This window comes from Pundamilia nyererei, unplaced genomic scaffold (assembly GCF_000239375.1).
Source record: "Pundamilia nyererei isolate P.nyererei 1_Seehausen unplaced genomic scaffold, PunNye1.0 scaffold02135, whole genome shotgun sequence".
Taxonomy (NCBI): Eukaryota; Metazoa; Chordata; class Actinopteri; order Cichliformes; family Cichlidae; genus Pundamilia; species Pundamilia nyererei.
This window is the reverse complement of record NW_005189536.1, coordinates 1-6,869: the sequence shown is the minus strand read 5'-3', so window position 1 is coordinate 6,869 and position 6,869 is coordinate 1. Positions and strand designations below refer to the sequence as shown.

General features: G+C 41.3%; 2 non-coding genes across 2 annotated transcripts; both read right to left on the bottom strand.

The window, feature by feature from the left end:
* Positions 1 to 1,987: 1,987 nt before the first annotated feature.
* Positions 1,988 to 2,060, bottom strand: trnak-cuu (transfer RNA lysine (anticodon CUU)). Its single transcript has one exon. It is a non-coding gene; the product is annotated as a tRNA-Lys (tRNA).
* Positions 2,061 to 4,971: 2,911 nt separating this feature from the next.
* On the bottom strand, positions 4,972 to 5,044 carry trnak-cuu (transfer RNA lysine (anticodon CUU)). Its single transcript has one exon. It is a non-coding gene; the product is annotated as a tRNA-Lys (tRNA).
* Positions 5,045 to 6,869: the final 1,825 nt, after the last annotated feature.

Here is a 6,869-nt window from a genome sequence, read left to right as displayed (position 1 = left end):
CTAACAATGGGAAAAGTAAACCATTTAACATAAAGAATAGCATCTGGGTTAACCTTATTGTCTAGTTCTTCACATACACTTTCATCCCAAATTCATGGATAACTTTAATATCCATTAAGTGTTCTCTCATAATAAACTCCTTAAACTTTAGCTGTATAGTCTAGCAGTGTTATTGAGGCTGATGTGTCTTTTTCATTCCTTACAAAACAGAAATAAATTCATACTCATATTTCAGCAGAATCAATTGTGGCACATTTCTGTTTAAAGGAAAAAGAGAGAGGATAAATCCTCAAACTCTCTCATGTCCACCTTTGGGGTTGTGTCACGAAGGACATCCAGCCTAAAACAATCTGCCAAATCAGACACATCCATCCGCTGTGGTGACCCCTTGTGAATAATGGAGCAGCCAAAAGCAGTTTATTATCATTTATAAAGACAAGTTAAATTAACTGGTGACAAATGCAGCTTGGTGTTGTAACCGAGACATGTTTGCAAGAAGGTGACCTAGCAGAGGATGATGAGGTTTTTTTTTAACCGTCTGCCTGGGATCTGAAAGCGGGCTCAGATCAGATTCATGTTCGACGATGTTATGGCTGCAGACGAGCTGAGAGAATGTCGAGGTCGTCTCTGGCAGTGACGTCTCCGGCTCACTTTGTGTTTCTCATGGTTTTAAAATCCGAAACCCACATGAAATGTGGCCCGAGCCGACAGCCGGGCTGATAAACCTTGCAAGAGGAGAGGTGGTGTGTGTGTGCATGTGTGTGCCTCTGTGTGTGTTTCAGGATAGATAGTAACATTAGATGTGTAGATAGGGGTGCTGAAAAGTGTTGCTGTCAACAAGTTAGCCATTAGAGAGAGATAATCTCTCTTCCTCCGCCCTCCCGTCTCAGTCAACTTCTGTTCTTTCTCTTCCATCCCCCTCACTGTTTCACTCAGGGCCTTCATTTTCACGTGCCTCATCTATTCTTACTTTTCTTCATGTTCTCAACTTGGGTTTGGTTTGGGTTTGGTGAGCAGTGAACCAGACTTTTAGACTCACCCGATTTTATGCAACAGTAACATGTGGAAACTGTGGAGCAGTTAAAATATACTTGGGTGCCAGCAAATCTGTATTCTGAACATCTTCTCATTCATTTACCTCTCTCCGCCTGTCTGCCCTCTAACTGGTGAGAAAGACCTTTTCTTTGACTGAAGCGCCTCTTGAGTGTCTCATCCCCTGGGACTCGGTAATTAGGGAAGGGGAGTAAGTGAGTATGTGTATTTGTCTCCGCACTAGACATTTGAGAAGATGGCTTGTCTGCAAGCACAAATGGGTCCTCAAGGTCATTCAAGAAGGTCTGTGTGTGTTTGTGTGTGTCCCACGTGTTCAGAAGCAGTAGATTTGGGAATAGGAATAGGAATTGGGAATATTTCATTAAAGTGGCTGTTCAAACATGTGATTCATGTAAAGTGAAAATAATCAAATTTAAGTTTTTGAATGGATTGTCTGCACTCAGTGTGTTACGTGACACACGTGTGTGTATTTCAGCCTTCCAGGAGCACTAATGACTAAGTTGGACTCTCTCTCACACACAGATGGTGGTCAGTTTGAAGAGGATGGCCTCTTCGGCTCTCTAGCTGAAGAGCTGCTGTTTTAAACTCTTATTTCTGATTGGCTGTATTGAATCTTTGGAATTCTTCTCAGTGTGTAACCCTCCAGTTCTCCCCTGATGTATTTTTGATTTCAGTGAAGAGGTTCGCAACTTACTCTTTTAAAATTTAAAAACGAATTGTGTCGCGAACCGAGCGACACATTTTTTTTTTAACAAAGTTGCTTTGTATTGTAAAATAAATGCCCTATAAAATATTAGCAAAAACTATTTTGTCATCCGAAAATTCCTCATTTATGAGAGGTGTGAAATGCAGATTAGCATGATTTGCCACATTAACTGTGTGCACATGATCTCACGGAAGTACATGTTTTTCCATTGACTTGAGAAAAATCTTGCGCCCAACGTGGGGCTCGAACCCACGACCCTGAGATTAAGAGTCTCATGCTCTACCGACTGAGCTAGCCGGGCTGCATGGATGATCCACAGACATGCTGTGACTGATTGTAATATGACATTACAGTGATATTATTCACGAGCACATCGCCTGATATGCGTCATGCGATGTGCTCAGGTATGGTTAAAAAAAAAATCAATAAGCATAGAAGACGCGCAACTTCTAGGTCTGTTTAGTGAAGCCTACATTCTGTTTATTGGACACCAGGGGGCGACTCTTGTGCTTGCAAAAAGACCATTGAAAAACAGCCATTTATCTGTGACCTCAGTGAGTAATTTCCTGATGTATTTGCGCCCTCGGGCACTTCAGGTCATATCGTGCGGAAAATTCAAATGGTGACGGTGAGAAAACTTTAAAAACAGGACAGGAGGACCTTACAGTGGCTACATGCATCGTTTGCACTGCCGTACAGTGTTTTAAAAATTACTTATTAATGCTGTAGTTTTTAATAAGGCTGATGCTCCAAAAAGTTCTGTACTACAAGGTGAAGGCAGTGTGTGTGCGTGTGTGTGTGTTTGGCCCTTCTGAGTCGGCGGTTCAGGATATGACATGATGTCATTCGGGGCAACAGGGTGGAGTGAGATGGGGTTAGAGCTTGGCTCAGATCCCGACTCCAGCAGCCCTAAAAATGTGTCTGACCAGCAAGTATGTGACTGGCCCCGCTTGTCTGTGCGCTCGTACGTGTGTGAGCATGTCAGCCTCAGTGTGTCAGCGTATGCGGATGTGTATGGTCAGTGGTAGCAGTGGTCAGCAGCTGTATGCTAGCTGTGTCCTACACTAATAGTAAAAGTGGTTTATTGGGCACTTGACAGGGCCTGAAACCATTTTATAAATCCGGAGAGAGACGCACACCATGCCGCCACAAGACACACAACACCAGCTACTGAGCACTGTTGTGTCTTAACTAACTAGGAAAAGGAGAAAATGTCTCTCCTCACCATAGATTCACATGCTTTCAACCCATGACAATAGAATTTATGATGAGCCAACTATGAGTATAGACTATAACTCTTAGTATTAATTATCAGTTTATTTCACTTTTGAAGAGTCTTCAACTTGCGGTCGAAAAATGAAAGCAACTCAGATGTGGCACAAACTGCAGTTCCTCTTATAGCCACTTGAGGCAGGCTCCAAAAGTGAGCCAATGCCCATAAACTCAACAGTTAACATGAACACCTTGTGAAAATAGCATGTTTACAGCCTAGTACAAAGAATTAGCTAATTCCCCCCTTCATAATAACCGTGTGATTTGTTTAAAATTCACCTATTTTGATGATGCAGCTTAAAATCAGGGCGTGGGTGCTTTGATCGATTGATGTACTGTTACAAGCAGCTGTAGCGGACGGCTGTCTGCTAACTGTCACCTTTTGCCGGGTTGTGTGTAAATGTTTGCTTCAGTTTCGGTTGGTGAAACTAGTATTTACAAAACCAACAAGGCCAAAATGTTAACATGAAACCTTCAAAATGTAGAAACCATGGAGCCTCATCTCATTTAGAAGCCTTTCATTAAAATCCTCTATCATCAAAAGTATCATTTGTCAGTGTTGCGGTGCATAGTGTGTAAAAGTTGTCAACACTGTGCTGACTCAATAACTGCAGAGCTCCAAACCTCCTCTGGCATTAACATCAGCGCAAAACAGTGCGCTCGTAACTTCATGATGTGGGTTTCTGTGGCTGAACACCTCCTGTAAGTGTAATGTACACGAGCACTTCTTTCTGTACGGCATTTCATCATATCGACAATGTTTTATGTAATTATCTGGTAGGTGTTCATATTGTAATATTGTTCTTTGGGACACTCAAATGTCTAAGTCCGGTTGATGATGTTTAATGCCTGTGTATGGTTGTCGTGACTGGTTGCTGTACTGGAAACAGGAAACCAGAAGTTGTCTCCTTTATCTTCACTTTAAATTGACCAATTTCACCTTCATATATTTGTAGTTTTTTCATATGCAAATTAAATGCAAAACAGTTTAAACTGACTGTGAAACTGTGTATTTTATAGTTCTGTGTAACTGAGAATTATCAGTGTTCGTTTACTTGAAAATACATCAAGACATCAGTGTTGGAAACATTACCCTGCCCTCAGTTTGGAACATGTGACCTGCAGTCTGCACACCTGAGAAAGTTTCTTGAAATAAAACTGTGTTACTGCACATACAGTAAATCTAAACAACAAAATTTTCATTTTCCCTTCTCCTCAGTTGCCCTGATCCAGCACTGATAAAACTATCAACAACACACCTGCACTGAGGTTGAAAGCCAGTCACACACATATACGCAAGATATAGACAATACACAAACAAAAACTCAAACAAGCATTTTATTTAGCACATGCTCACTACAGTAGGTCTGTTCTCATTTCACTTTAACTCTGTCCCGCTTTCCTAGTTTCCTCTTTGTTTGTTCTCTTCGTCTCCGTGTGCCTCGGTACTTCTGAATAGTGATTCAGTACTATTTTGGCTGAAACCCTAATGAAGGCGTTTTCTATTTTTGTCAAAAAATGTACAACGAAGATTAATACTGTCACACTCATGAGGCAGAGCAGTTTCCCTATTCCCATTTTTAATTAAAAAATATGTCAATGTACTGTTAAAAAAATGTCCGTCAGCATGTGTGGATAGTGATAGGACTGAGCATTAACCATAGGACTCTATCCAAGACCAGTTTGACATAGTAGTAGTTGTTTGAACTCTTTCACCTCTTAATTGATTTATATTAACTTTTGTTTATAAAAGGGCATTGCAGTTAGTTCTGCTCTTTATTATTATGGCAGTCTTCTACTGTAATACATCATTACTGCTGGACTCGGTGTACGGAGAGGTGCTCTGCATTCTTAGAACCAAATGTCTGTTGTGTGGACGGCCCATCATTCTCACTTAATACTGTTTTTCAGTTATTTGAAGTCTACTCTAAAAACATTCGCGCCCAACGTGGGGCTCAAACCCACGACCCTGAGATTAAGAGTCTCATGCTCTACCGACTGAGCTAGCCGGGCTGTAGCACCAGTTAATAGTAGGGAGTTTTTCCTTCCCGCTGTCACCAAAGTGCTTGCTTTTAGGGAGTCATCTGATTGTTGTCATTTTCTCTGTATTATTGTAGGGTCTTTACCTTACATAAAATGACCTTACATTACAATATAAAGCCCCCGGGGTCTGTTGTTTTTGTGATTTGGTGCTAGATCATTAAAACTGAATTGAATAGAAGGATAGCAGCAAGAGTGATAGTGAAGAAAATGCTTTGTCAAGAGACTGCATGCCACCGATTGGTTAGTCAGTGGCGTCACTCGATGAGTCATAAGAGATGCTCCTTCACAAAAGTCAAAACCACCATTTTTGAAGCACAGCAATGGCAAAATGGCCACATAAAAACAAGCACCATGGTCCCTAAGTCTGACAAAAAGCCGCAGGAATACCATCGTTGCGACGTCTTCCATTGTTGTGTGTCTGTGGCATACATATGACATCACTTTTGGCCACGGCGCTATAACCATGCACATCAGGTGGTACCCAATTGAATGGAAAATGTTTGAAACTGAGTGAAGGCACTAGTGGAAAAGGCCTATTAGTTAGAGGGTTAGATGGCGTGGACATGTGCAGGGGTGTTGTGTTCTAAAATCTTGCGCCCAACTTGGGGCTCGAACCCACGACCCTTGTTGTTGTTGTTTAATGATAAGTTTTGTTTGACCAGTTTCTGAAAAGGTAAATCGCCCTGTCCTTAATCGGCTTGGAACTTTTTATTCTGATGGAAGTGTTTAATAAACTCTCTTAGAAGAAACTTGCTTAGAGGTTTGATATGCCCCTTGTTGTGTCATTAAGATGTTTTAAAAAATCAAGTTTTTCACACTGATCTATTTTTTTGGCCATGTTACCTTAGATGACCGGACACAGTTCGTGTGTGTGTGTGTGTGTGTGTCTGGTGGGTCGCTTGTTTGTTGACCCTTTTTGGTCATCTCACTCTGGCCGCTGTCAGCCTGTCAAAACACAGCAATGAATGCATCTGTTCACATCAGCAGGGTTTTCCTTTGCACACACACACAAACACGCACACCCCCCAACTTGACTCCCATTTGGAGGATGCGAGCTGGTTTACAGCAAATGCAAAACATTTTCATAAAATTGATAATGAGCACTGTTGGATGTAAAGGGAGATGGATGAAAGAAAGGGCAGAGGAAAGCACAAGTCCAGATGAAGAGAAAGAAAGAGTGATGGTAATGAGTGAGGTTTAGTCAGTCAGATGAGAGGAAACTCTGCCTCTTACTGGTGAAGATCTGCTACTGCAGCACATCAAAGGAAACATGAAGGGAATAAAAACCAGAACACAAGAGTGTTGTATGACTTAATAATTGCAGCGCTGTGTTTTATGCATCACGGATTTGGATCACTTTGCAGTCACTGCGGTTTTCTTTGTGCTTTGCAGAATTGTAAAAAATATATAAACCGCGTGGAATAAAGAAAGTCAGCTAGAGAAATGGCAACAGATGAATTCAAATGATCCCTTCACCATCGCCGGGTTTCGCTTGTTTGTGAGTCTTACCGCATAATAAAACGCCAGCGTATGATCCACAAAGTCTCACAACAGTGAGTTTCAAGCTCTTAAAACTAGAAAGGCTCCTCACTCTCCGTGTATGTAGGTGTTTTTTGAATTCTTGCTATTTTTCATCTTGTCTTTTGATTTTCTGTTTTATGCAAAAAATCATCCTTTATTTTTTGGTCTCTTTTCACTCTGTTGTGTATTTTCTTCCGTGTGTGTGTGTGTGTTGGAGGAGTGGTTACAATATAATGAGATTCCCAGTGCCCAGGTGTTCTTTCTAGATAATTAC